The sequence below is a fragment of the Amblyomma maculatum genome, chromosome 3 (genome assembly GCF_055883805.1).
Source record: "Amblyomma maculatum isolate TAMU_Amacu chromosome 3, ASM5588380v1, whole genome shotgun sequence".
Taxonomy (NCBI): domain Eukaryota; kingdom Metazoa; phylum Arthropoda; class Arachnida; order Ixodida; family Ixodidae; genus Amblyomma; species Amblyomma maculatum.
In genome coordinates, this window is record NC_139346.1 from 140,738,658 (window position 1) to 140,752,232 (window position 13,575).

The window sequence follows — 13,575 nt, forward strand, 5'->3', positions numbered from 1 at the left end:
GAAGAGAACTGCTTCTGTTCGAAATCGCAGTTTTCGCAGACAAGCAGAAGCTTTACAGCAAGGCCGTACTCCTTATCTGCTGCCTTGCTCAAACGCAGACTTCCTGCGCCGCAGGTTCCGCACTTCGCTTGCGCGAAAAAATTGTTCAAAACCTTCAAGTCCACAATCACGAACTTGGTACCGGCATCAGCTGTCTGGTAATCCGCACTGACGCCAAGAAGGTCAAACTTGCGCTGGGTTGCCGACTTTTCCGACAGAACGGACTTTGTTTGCGCCGATCGCTCAACACGCTGCGCCTGCTCGGTCGACGAATAGTACACAGCATCAACACGAAGTGTACCACGATCCGAGATACGATTCGTGCTGCAACTTGGTCCCACGATGTTGTCATCGGGCAGCGTGCTTGATGTACCCGGCGGATCCAACGAGTCCGGCACTGCAGGCCCCGGCGACGCACTGGTGGCCGCTGCCTGCTGTTTTTTGTTCCACGGACGTTTCTTCCGGCTTCCAAAAGCTCGTTGCATGCTCGGTTTCAATCAACTGTCTCCCGGCATCTCGATCGCAAAGAGAAACTCCCGGCACAAGGCGGAAACACGGCGTGTAGAGAAACACGAGCGCAAAAACAGACGCGCACGAAGCGACAGCCACAGCGGCGAACGCAAGAGAAAGAAAAAAAAAGATGACGTAGACAGTCACACCAGCCAATGAGAGGCGCGGAACGGCGCGCGCGCGCGAAGCGCGCCGCGTGCGAACCAATCAGTGACCCGAAAACGGCCTTCGGGAAACCGGCCCGGACCGCCGCTCTGCTTGAGCGACGCCATTTTGAGATAGCTCAAATTGCGCACAAAGAAACCAGCTTCAAAACAAGGTCAAGATGGCGGCGATCGGCCGGCTGCAACGCCGGCGGCGCGCGCGGGAAGTTCGAACAAAGTCTCTCTTTTCGGGGCCATTTCGTCGCTGCCGTGGTGTTTTGAAAGCCGATTTTATCGCATTTCCCGACCGAATTCAGCGTTAATAATTTTACTGTAGATGCTCGAAAGGATAAACCTTCTGAAAATGAGTTTTTCCCAAAATCGAATTTTTTGACCATTTTCGACCGTTTTAAGACCCGCGTCTCCCCTTAAAATCCTCATCTTTGGGGCAAATCCTACGAAAGCGTAAAGACTAGCTGTACGGGATGGAGGTTTTACAGTGCCTTGTGTGACTACTCTGGAAGTGCAAGTACTGTTGTCTGTCGCTTGGTTTTCAATAAACAGCTGTCTCAAGATTGTTTCTTCTCATAGTAACTTGGACATCAAGAAAATAATTGTCAAGGCTCAATATGTAGAGAAGAATGAGATGATAGCACGTGCGTTGTTGAAGGCAGCAATAAATTCAGACAATTTTTCCTCTCCATGTGTCCAGACCAAAAATGTGTCATCGATGAACCTCTTGTAAAAAGACTGGCTTCTATTGACAACTGTTAAGAAAATCCATCTCAAGGACAGCCATAAATATATTGGCATAATTTTGTTCAAATTTGGTGCCCATAGATGTTCCTCTTATTTGCACGTAGTGCTGACCATTATACTCAAAATTGTTTAACTCTAGTATCAATTTTAAGAGCTTCGCAAGCGTCTTGCCGTCGATAGGTTTTTCAGATTGTGAGCGCTCGTAAGCATTGACCACTGCCTCGATTCCATCTGCGTGCGATAAGTTGGTGTGCAGTGAAGCGACATCCAGGGTGACCAGAAGGGAATTATCGGGAATGACTAAGTTGAGAATCTCTCTAAAAAAATACATGGTGTCCTTAACATTCGAGGGGTATAAAGGAGGAATATCCCCGATGAGGCTGTTAATGTAGCTGGTGTTTTCAGCAACTGTTCCAATACCAGAGACCTTCCAGGGTTATTGGCTTTATGAATTTTGGAAAGGAGATTGAAGCGGCTAGAACCTGAATGCAAAGGAATTAGTGCTTGTGCAGTCGTGGCCGTGAGTCATTCTCACACGCATTGCTAGCAGAGGCGTTTGCTAAGGGAAGGGGCTGTTGCCTGGGGAAGGAGGAATGGAGAAGTAAAAGGAGCTAAGAAATGAAACAAACACGAAAAAATGGTGTTTGGGCATGAAAAAGGGGGAATTGCCTAGGGATCGTGAGTTGGGAATATACTCCCTCCTTTTTTATTTAGGTAGGATTTTGAGAAAGAAAAAGATGCCCAATGTTTTGTTAATTCTATGAGTTACTCTAAAATTGCTGTATAAAAGATTCTTTTTTCTGTCGACTTGATGACCCAAATGTTTTAGAAAGTATGTTGTCATAAGCACAGATATTTAGAAAAGGAGAGATTTGGCATTCTCTGAATGTGGCATTGTGGTTGTTGAAATAGAACCTGAATGGTTTCGCAGCCTGGCGTGATGTATTCCACGCCGTACAAAGTGCAGCATGGCACGTACACCACATTGACGCTGTCGCAGTTAAAGGTTTCTTTATTCTAAAAGTTGAAGACAGACAAGTTACCTTTGAAGTGTTTGTCGCCTGCACATGGTTGCAAACCTCACAGCATAGTTTTCCACACTGTTGACAACCGGGGTTTGGGTTAGTATTGGGTGCTGTTTCAGATTTAACTAAATTGTCCTTAGATTCCTACTGCATTGTTACATTGCTCTTGGTGGCTGTTTGAAAATTAGCATCATCGACAATGGATGGTGGGTGTTACTTTTGTAGATTTCTTTACTTGCTCAGAATGGCGGTCAAAGTCCTCGAGCTCATAGCAAATCTGCCGGAATGAGCCTGTGAGTAGGATATGCTTGTCTTTCATGGGTTAGGTGGCTGCTCTTGAAGTGCAGGTACTGCTGGCAGTGAGTGGATTTCTGGTACAGGGCTGTCTTTTTTTTTTCTGTATTTTGACGTCTGGCGAGTTAGACATTTAGATGTTGCAGGAGAATGATATAGGTGGGTGAACGGAATTGTAATTTTATATATATGTTTACAGGTGGCTTCGTTATGGGGCCAAATGAGGAAGATATAGTCCAAAAAACGTTTACAGAGGAGAGGTTTCAGGGACTGTGTCGATGAATTGTGTTATGAGGGCTCCCATTAAATATATTAGCATTGGCCAGTGCCATCTTTGTTCCCATCGCCATAGCATTCTCTTAAGATGGTGCCTTTCCTCAAAGTCACAGTTGTAAGCATTTTGTCAAGAATAATTGAGAGGGTTTCCTCATCCAGGTGCATAAGAGGGGTAGAGGGCCATACTTAAGTAAACATCCAGTTGTTTACGCTGTCTGAATGAGGAATATTCGTGTGTAAAGTTGTTACGTCCCTTGGGGGGGTCTCGGCTTCCTGAGGCAGCAGGCAAACCCCAGCTAGAGTCATTTCTGTCCTGCTGGTAGCATCAGATGTTGATGGGAGCTCCACCTTGCGACTCCTAGGTGAATTCCTCGTCATGCAAGGACTGTCAGCATGGCATAGGTAATCATTAGCTTGCAACGTTCAATACCGGCCACCAGCAATCCTCTGGGCCAGCTCACCTGTGAGTGCTGAGGCACTGGCCAACTTTGCCTTGCTTGGACCAAATTGATTAGATGTATAAAATAATGAAATGTATCGGGTTGATGGGTGTGAATTTCTAATTGCAAGCGTTTGATTGCCTTTGTTTGTGATGAAGTTTGATATAGTGATAACAGCACACACTTCCTCACAGTGATTATACCGTGTATATTTTTCATTGCATTTCTATTTCTCATGTCTTATAAGCGATGGCAAATAATGTTCAAAATACTTATATTTGCTTACAGTGAATACTAAAGATTCTTGCTGCAGACGAAGTGGGATTCTTGCAAATGCAAAAAATAGAAAAAATGTCCCAATTGGACATGTGTATAACCATGTGTGGATCTCAAAGTACAATTTTCACCTTCAGATAAAATGTATGGTACTTTTTTTTTGCCTCACAAGGTCATAAATTTTTCTGTTATGCTTAGTCAGACTTTTGACCTCTAGCAGGATGGCTGGCTTTCCATTTTTGATGAAATTCTGTCTGGACAAGCTGAGCCATGGAACTCTAGTGTTCACAATAAGGCCCCGTTGTTGACATTGCATCGCTCGTGTTCAACGTATATTTCTCCAGAGCTGGTTTTCACATGCCTTCCCATATCTTGTGGTGTCATTACCTGCAGAGTTCTGGGTGAACATTTTTGTGGTCTGGTCTTCCCAGCTGTGATGGCACAAATCTGTACAATGTGTGTGCCTGGTTAAACGGAACATTCGCTCCATTTGCCACTGTGTTCTGTTCTGGCCAGCTGTCTGAACACAAATATTTACTCCCTTTGCTCAATTCACAGCAACCATGTCATCATAAAATTTTGATGGATGGGGCACAGGTCTGTTTTAAGAGCACTAAAATTGTGCACTTATTCCAATCCTTAAGCACAACTTTGTGGAACTGCAGTTCCTCAAACTTGGCGCATGCTTGCTGGCAGGAATGTGCTGCAATAATAAATTGGGCTCGTGCGCTGTGTTTGTGCCACACAGGTTTGCAACACTTTTCAACAATGCAGCTTTGAAGGATGCGGCCTTCAGAATGCCTTGCTGGGGTGTGGCTTTTGACTCGAGAGGCGGTTCAGTCTCAGCTCTCCAGTCATTGACTGGAACAGGATTGTATACAGCTACGTGGGTTGGCGTGCATGCCACCTCACCGGTGGAGCTGGCGCCAACCATCTCAGCTGCAGCAGCTTCGACCAAGGCTTGGTCGGCTTACTGCTGCGGTCACGTTACTCAGCCGCTTCCCCAATCCGTCGTTCACTTTCTGGTGAAATTCAGGTTGCTCAGAGACTTCAGCACTCTAGCGAGCCGGCAGCTTTCTAGCGCTGATACCAGTTCCAAAGATCCTGCAGTGAGAGCCAATGTTTTTTTAGTAGTGACTCCTTCAGTTCATTGTAGTTTCTCAGCCATCTAACATGCGCTTGATTTGTTCTGATGCTTCAGCAGAGAGAAGAGCTAGAAGTCTGTATTGCTATTTTGCTCAGTGCTTCCTTCTGCAGACACGCCCGAAATCTGCCAAATGCTCTGCCTTATTCTATGCTCGCCTTTAAAGCCTCGGAAACCATTGCCACTCAAACGGTCCGAAAGCATAAAAAAAGAGATATCCCCTACGTTTACCTTGGACTCTCAGACTGGCGGCTCTTTTCATTAAAAAACTTGCATTATGCTTACCTAATTTCTGACCACAATTTTTCAATTTTCCTTCGCAGTAAACTTTTTGATCTGTAGGTTGAGGAGGAGTTTCTTTTTCCTTTCAATTGCTTATCTTATAAGGAATTATCTTATGAGGAATATCTTGTAGTTTAAATTCTCTATCTCAATCTCGTGAGCTTGGGCTCGTTTCGCCAACTGACCTGTGTGCTCAGCCCTCATAAGCCAAAGCCTCAAGCGGTGCTCTCATGTCTTTTCTTTTTGTCACACTCAATGGCTGCGACGTGACCCATTAGCTCCCGTTCAACCAGTGTTTGTCTGTGTGCACTGGCAGAGCAGCTGGTAGCTCCTACCCTCACTTCAGAAGGAGCGAATGCTGTTGCTGTCACAGGTGGTGCAGCTAGCTAAGCAGCAGATGCTGCTGGCAGGGCCCTTGGAATAGAGGCATGGCTGGCAGGATGTCTGACGTAGCCTGGCTCGGTTGGTCAGCAGAATTGGAGGGACTGTTAGCTGCATCGGCCAGATCCTGCTCCATTTCTGACACCTGATCCTGATAATGCCAGGACCAGTATAGGTCCTCTGCATCATCTTAGGCAGAAATGCTTAGTATTAGATGTTGCAGTGAGGGTGCGGATCAAGAAAGATTTTTCAATCCTCTCTTCAGGTCACCTAAACCTTTGAATGATTCATAATAAATGAGTACGTGAACTGCATTGACAGCCGAGAGATGTATTTCATGTTCACTATGATACAGTGTGCAGTAACTCGAGCAACGTTTCAGTTAGAGTTAAGCAACGGGAGTAAACCAGGCATATTGTCTGCTTTGGAGAGAATCATTTTTGGAATACCGTTCTCATATAATATGGCTGACAATGGCTTGGCAGATACGTTTATGCAGTACATTTTGAACTTGAAAACCACTGCGGCGCACAGAAAACACAAGACAGGGAAAGACGCCACATGCTCTGTTTTGTGTTCTTTTCTTTGAGCCGTAGTGGTTTTCAAGTCATGAACCAACTCACCCCTCTTAGATGTAGGTTTTGTTATACTGGTCACACAGGTATACGATAAGACAACACAGATGCCACAATAAAAATGTCATGGCTGTGTACCATGAATGTCACTGCTGCTTTAAACACTTTGATAACAAAAGGTCATATGCAGAGAAAAAGATAAAACGTTCTCCTCTGAGGAAATCTGGGCAGACAAAAAGGCCGGGATGCTACAATATTTGTTTCTAGACAGCCTATTTTTATATAAAGGTAGTGACTGAAAAAGATGTGCATACTAGTGCTTGCACACCAACTTCTTTATCTCAGCAAAAATTGATTTCAAATTTTAGTGTCGAATTTATATTCAGGGCCGGCAGTACAATACAAAAAATGAAAAGGCATACCAGCTCCTGGTACAGGAGTTGCTTGTGTCTGTGACAGCAGAGCGGCCACAGACTTGCTGCTGTGGATTTGGTAGCTTGCTGGTGGTGCTTTTGGTCGCTGTCGAACGGGTTGGGCAATCGAACTCCCATGTGTGAGGTGACAGCGTCAACCCGCTGCAATTCATCCGTTAGCTAGCTCGGTGGCACTGAACCACCACCTGAGTATCGCAGAAACTGCTGTTGCTGTATCGTATAAATTCGATACAGCAACAACAAAAAAGACTAGCAGGATAAAAGAAAATAGGACTTACGATTCAAAACTTTCCCTAGTATCGTCCCCTTCCGCCACTTCTCTTTCAGGATCTCCCAACACTTTTTAAGTTGAAGCCAGGTATGCAGGTGCACATTATGGTGGGAGTTAAACTCCCGCTCGATCAGTTCCCATTCCTTTCGCTTTATAGCCACGCTCACTGCATCCATCTTCTTGTTTTTGATCACTGGTTTGTGCTTTTTCAGGATACTCAAGAAGATGGACTGCTCCTTTTCTGAAAAGTTATTTTCTCTTCCCCAGCCTTGGCATCGCGACCACACGTGACGCAACACAGCACATGAAGAAAACTGTATATAAGAGAACATAAAAGACACTACAAATGCCAATACATTACCGAATGCAAAACTCAAAATATATACAATAAAAACAGACTGCTGCAATAAAAGGTCAGGGGAGCGAGATAAGAGCAGGAAAGAAGAACGATGCAAGCAATGGATGCGGGCGAGCAAAAAGTATGGTTGCAATCTCGACAGGACCTTTGCTTTTCCCCTTTTAGTGATAAACACTTTCAGCAGGGCTTCTGAGAAAGAAGATGCAGAGATCAGAAAATAAGCAGACCAGGTAACGCGTAATTTTTTACATATCTCGGGTGTTCAATAGAAAAATGGGTCTCCTGATAAACATTCGCAGCCGCAGTACAAGTGTTAGCATTAATGGCTTACTTTCTCACTCGCTGCTAATGCTTTAGTCGCTCTCTGACATTGTTGTCCAACTTTCCAGACAGCGCACAGAACTTGCATTGATGGGGCCAGTGCTGGCCTGTTCCATTCAGTCCTGATGATGTTGACTCATCCCAGACTTTCCCCGCAGGCTGATTGTTTCCTCCAGAGGTGTTCATAGTGGGCAATGATGACGGCAGACCGGCCAGGTGTTTGCTATTTCGAATGGCTGATAGCTCCAGGATCGATACCCAGCACCTTAGCCAAGTGCTACGAAGTAGCAGTAGGTAAAACTGTAACAATGAAGGACATTGGGAGGTGGTCAGCGTCAGCTACTCAGCCTGCATGCCTCTGCTTTGTATCCTCTTTTCCTCATGTCCTGACCAACATACCTCAGACATGTCCTGTCACATATGCACATCAGTCAGTCAGTGTCTAATAAAGTGAACGAAAATAAAATTTTAAGAAAAAACAAAGAATGTCCTTAGCTATCAAAGTGCAGAGAGCCCTTTCACTGGTCGTCTTGTTCTGACCTCTAACTGTACTGCATGCTCCCTTCAGGCAAAGAAGTAAGTGCACGAGGAATAATTTGCATATGCTTCTACTTTGATTTCCGCTCTGCTGATTGTCATTAACAATTGGGCAGTTGTCCAAACTCCTGTCAAGCCGTCAACCACTTATTTTCATAACCTTTTGTGCTGCACTGTCGAGAAGATATGAATACTGCACTTACTCTATGTAAAGTTGCTGTCATCTCTCGCAGCATCATCAAAGCAGTCTTCTCACATTCTGCATGCGTAGCACACTAGCTGCCCAGCCTTTTGGCCACCGTAGCAGCACTGCCTTTTCTTTGCACTGTCCTTGCGATGTAGCTAACCTTCTTCATATCAGAAATTTTCTGCAATGTCTCCCTTTAGAAGTACTACTCTTTCATGCCAGACCTGAGGGGAAGAAGGGTGCTCTTGTGAATTACCTACCAATATTCAGCCAGCAGAAACTGAAAATGTGAGCATGGCACTGTGCAGTAGCAGTACATTGTGCTGCACAGAAATGCATGTATATGTCACTTTCTCCATTGGCTCTGTCCTGCTGTCTGAAATAGCTCACAGGCAGCTCTAACCTTTCAATCCCGCTAAGTGTAGGTGTTAGCCTGCCACGAAATCACATTCTGAAACTCAGAATTTCAGTTCTTCGGCCACTCAAAAGAATTTTGGCCCACAATTTCTCTCATTAACACCTAATCCTCGTATATCCTAGAGCACGTTCGTGGCCCCTGGGGCATAGCGGCGTCCGAAACATTCAACATATTTTCTTCACTGGTGGTGGCCACTTTCGTCATCTGCATCCGCTTGCATGGGACTCTCTCGCTAATTGCACTTCAGGGGGCTCGCTTGCAAGCATAGCACAAGTGGTGCATCGCTCTTGTGCCCACAGGTAAGAGGTCCAGGCATGCGCAATTGCAGTCCTGCTTGCTACACGGGTAGCACCAAACATTAGAATGTTATTAAAGGGTGATGCAAGTTTCCTGAATGCTGCCTAACGTTGGTGGGATGTAAACATTAATGAAACAGTGAAAAGAAACATTCTAATGTTGACTTTTTGACAGAATTGTCAACATTCATCAATGTCAACATTGGTGAATGACAAAGCTCTGTCAGCCTTATGGCACTTAACGTTGCTGGGATATATTATGACATATTTCAAAGTGCTAAAACAACAAGCATGTTGGCTTCTTTGTCTTTATTGTTTTAGCACTTTAAAATATAGCATACCAGCACGAACTAGCCCAATCCATCACCCTTCTGAATATATGTTATCTTTCAGGAGAGAAGCTGGCCGAGCAAGAAATTTATTCTTCCTTCTTTTCAAATCAGCTCAAGGGCGTGTGGCCCCTTTTATAAGTGCAGCTTTTCATATCACAAAAAAAAACATATTTGCTGTCAACATACCATTTCGTAGGTTTTGTTCATTTATGAGCAGGCTCATAGAACTTTTCTGCAGTGATATGCCTTATTTTATTGCCATTTTTTATTGCTGATGGCACAAGGCTCCTTTACGCATTCTGAAATCACATTTCGACTACTGCCATTCTGATCTGTGTCGTAAGGCTTAGCTGCAGCATGCTAACTTCGGAGTACACAAAGGGCATATTTTCCTCGTCGCTGGCCTCCACAAACCCATCACGTTTCCACACGCTTTATCTGTGGTCAGCACATTTTCTCCATCTAAAACTGTACCTGTCCAAAAAGAAAAAACAAAGCGCAAACTTACAGCATTCAAGGCACTGCTCTAGATAGTTTTGTAAGCAGTTGAAGTGATCTTACCGATAGCGATTATCTTGGTGGCATGCTTTTCTCCGTGCCAGCGGATGCTTACATTCACGTTCAGTACGCTGGAGGCCTTTTGGTTGTGGATAATCAGTGCAGTGATCTTCGTTTCCACTATGTCTCGCACTGAGACATCAAGTATTGCGGTGCTGCCAGTTTTCTATAGGGTGTAAAGCATTGTTTTGCCGAGACCTACAAGCAAAATCACAACACGTGCAAGCGCACGTGGTAGCCAAGGCCTTGTGGTTGCTGGGTTCGGTTGGATTTGAACGGCTTTACAGTCTTATTAATGTTAATAAATATGACAGCTATAACTCCATGATGACAGCACTATTCGAACGGTTTTTGTTTGGCTCTGAAAGTCCGGATTAGTACGATAAATGTTTCCGTCCCATGTCACTGCTACAGTGGCTAGAATACTGTAAACTGTACCACTGTTCTCTCATCGCCTCATATGCAGCCCTAATGTCGTGGTTATAACCTCAACTTGCTTGTCTAGCCCATTTGGTCATCGTTATCTTCTACGTACCGAAGGCAAGGTCAATCTGAAGGTTCTGGGCCTGAGAAACCGCCTCTTGTGTCCATTAAAAGAGGATAAAATTGCATTGGTCATGATGTGTGCCACATGTGGTCATATAATCAGTAAAGCAGTTTTCCAAAAGAAAAACTCATTCTCTAGCACTGAATCGTGCTATCCTCTTTTTTTTTTTCCAGCTCCTAGCCACTTTTTAATTATGTAGCCGGCACCTACCTCCATTTTGCTTTGTTGTCCTAATTTTCTGTGTGCCGTGTGCAGCATCAAAAACCTGAGCTGTGAGACAATTACTTTCACAGTCATTTCAATCGCAATATTTCATGCAAGGTCCTATACACTTTGCAATGAATTGCGAAGCAGTAATTCAGTATGCGAGGTGCGAAATAAACTAATGCATTGTGCACCTATGGAGTTGTCGAATCAGTCATCATGGATTAATTGCGTTTTCGCGGTAAATAAATTTTGGTTTTGGAAAATTGATTGACCGAAAATATTCAAGCATTTAAATGAGCGAGGAATAAAACGGCGCCAATCGGGCGCCACTATGAATGACAGTTGGGCGACAAACGGCGCGTTGGGTGCCAAAAAAATTCCATCTTGGGATTAATTATGGGATATGCACTTCTCACAAATGATATTTGATCAAGCTAGGTTGGGTCAAACTAGGGATAGAAAACTGCACCGAGTGTTTGGACAGAAGCCCTTGCCAGAGTGTGCCCCTGTCAGCCACAGGTTTGTGGTTCTTGCTACACCTAAACACACAGCATGCATGTAGTCTACCACAGTGTTGGTGATGCTAAAGAACTGCATCAACAACAGCACTGTGGTTCCAGGCACACAGTGCGAGTGTGATCTTGCATCCTGACGAAGTAATCATCTGTCATGTTTTTTACTTTCATTACTTCATACACGTGCATGCCCTCTGCCCTGCTTGACAAACGGCCAGGATGGAAGCATCTGCAGCACCCATATTGCCCCTTGAATTGTCTCTTATAATGCAACATCCAATCAACTGTATCCACAGTATATGGCCTCTACACATTTATCAAATGGCTCACATCATTCTTATCAGACCATGACAGTCCAGTACAGCTGAGTTCATTCATTTCCTGAACAAATGGTATCAAAAAGCACTGCATGTCTGGCTTCTTTGGCCCAAACGATAGGCCTGCCAGAAGCACATTATTAGTGCGCTCTTTCAGTGGAAGCTTATTCACCATGAGCTCCAATGGCCATACACTAATATGAAAAATGTGCATGCCATCTGTAATCCATCTCAGTGTGACATTTTTAGGGCAAAGAGGAAGTTGGCAGTACGCTGGACTTTCTGGTATATCCCCAATGTCGAACTTTAGGCCCGGCTTTTCTGCCAGAGGGCCTCTGGCTTTCAGTAGATTAAGGAGCTCCGACCCAGTCTAAAGAAAGAATGACCCTTCCTTTAGCAACACTTTTGCCGAATGCTTTAGACCAGATGCACAAGAGTTCACCACCTTCTGCCACACTAATGATATTTGTGGCAAGTTGGGCAGTAAAAGTGGCTACTGACTTCTTGCTCCTGGTCTTTGAAATAGTCAAACATATACTTGGTTATGGGTAGATGGCTGCCCTTAGGTAAGTGGCCTTCGAAGTAAAGCTGAAAGGCTTTCTGTGGCTTCCTCCTGTGATTCCGCAGACAATGAGCCATAATCAAAAGAAAGCTCTCATGATCGTTCAATCAGGCACCACTAAATAAGGGTTGAGCTATAAAGAAAAAAAAAAAGAAAAGCGTTTGGCACAAGTATGTTTTGCTTGTGACTTGGTTACATAGTGTGAACTGCTCACAACTATTCCATTACATAAACTTGAGTACATCGTTAACCTTGAGCTTGGCGCTCTTTGGCCTGAGTCGTCCTTGCGCCATTAAAATCCATCATCATCATCACTTGTCGGAGCTCTTGTATGAGGAGGTGATACTCGCAGAGTTCTGGCCTCTTTTTGAAGATGTCTTATGTACACAGTTCTACGTTTGCGCCCAAGCGGTGCACCAGTAGTACTAGCACAAGTTTCACCACGCCTGTCAGCTGCATTGTGCGAGAACAATTTGCTACAGACTTCAAGACCCGTGATGACGAAATTTGCGCGGGAGCCGTGTCATCTGCTCGAAAGTGCTCACCAAAAACACCGCTTGAGGGTGCCTTTCGCGCATGCGCGCTGCGGCATCGTACATGCTAGGCTTGCCAGACTGCATCGGACTGTAGAGGGCAGTTTCTAGACGCGGCCCACGTAACGTGGCTAACGTCGCCAGCTCTGCCAGCCGCATCGAAAACGTCGGACTATATTGGACCCTTTAATGCTGTTTACCATGGTTCTACTAATCGCCAAGTACTACAGCGCTCCAATGCGATTATATTAAGGCATGCTGCTCTTGTCTTTTGAGAGAAATGTAATGATAAGACACATTTTCTGAAGAGGTTGAGGAGCTCGACATATGGTGGTTCTTCATGCATCTTCATAATTTCTTCTTTCGTCATAGGTGTGGAACCTTTGCTGATGACGTTTTTTGGGGGAGCCATCAACAGTCCCTTTCTGTATTTTGAAATTCATGTCCTCAAGCACAGCAGGCTCCACATTTCGTTTCATGCCACGATACTCAGCTCAATGGTGTGTGGCCCCTTTTACAAGTGCAGCTTTTCATCACAAAAAAAAAACACATTATAAAAGATACCGTATTTACACGCGTATAACTTGCCACTGCATATAACCCGCACCCCTTACTTTGAACCCCATGAAATAAATAAAAAAAAATATCCTCGCGTATAACCCGCACACTTACCTGAAAAAATGAGGACTAGGAAGTTACAACTGAGCAAACAGTCACCATTTTAGTTTTCAAAACAAATATATTTGAAAATGACTGGCAACGTTGTCAGTGCTGTCGTTCATTTGTCAATCGTCGCCGCTCTCACTGCTGCCGTGCGAGGCTTCATCGCCGCTCTCAAAGACGTAATCATCTTCGGCTATCTAGGCTGTTGCTTATGGCACACTTCTTGAAACTTGGTTACGATGTCGGCCGGGATCATCCCCATCCATCTACGATCCACTGGCACAGAAGTGCAATATCTGGCCTTCGCACGCGTCCCATTGGCGTAAGGGCGTAAAGGCCGTCGGCCATCGACTGGGCATGTAGCTGCTTCACGTG

General features: G+C 44.8%; 1 long non-coding RNA gene across 1 annotated transcript in view; it reads left to right on the forward strand.

Moving 5' to 3' along the window:
- LOC146196203 (uncharacterized) overlaps positions 1 to 13,575 on the forward strand; it is a 97,002-nt gene that overhangs the window by 49,085 nt on the left and 34,342 nt on the right. The gene's annotated exons all lie outside the window — the stretch shown is intronic.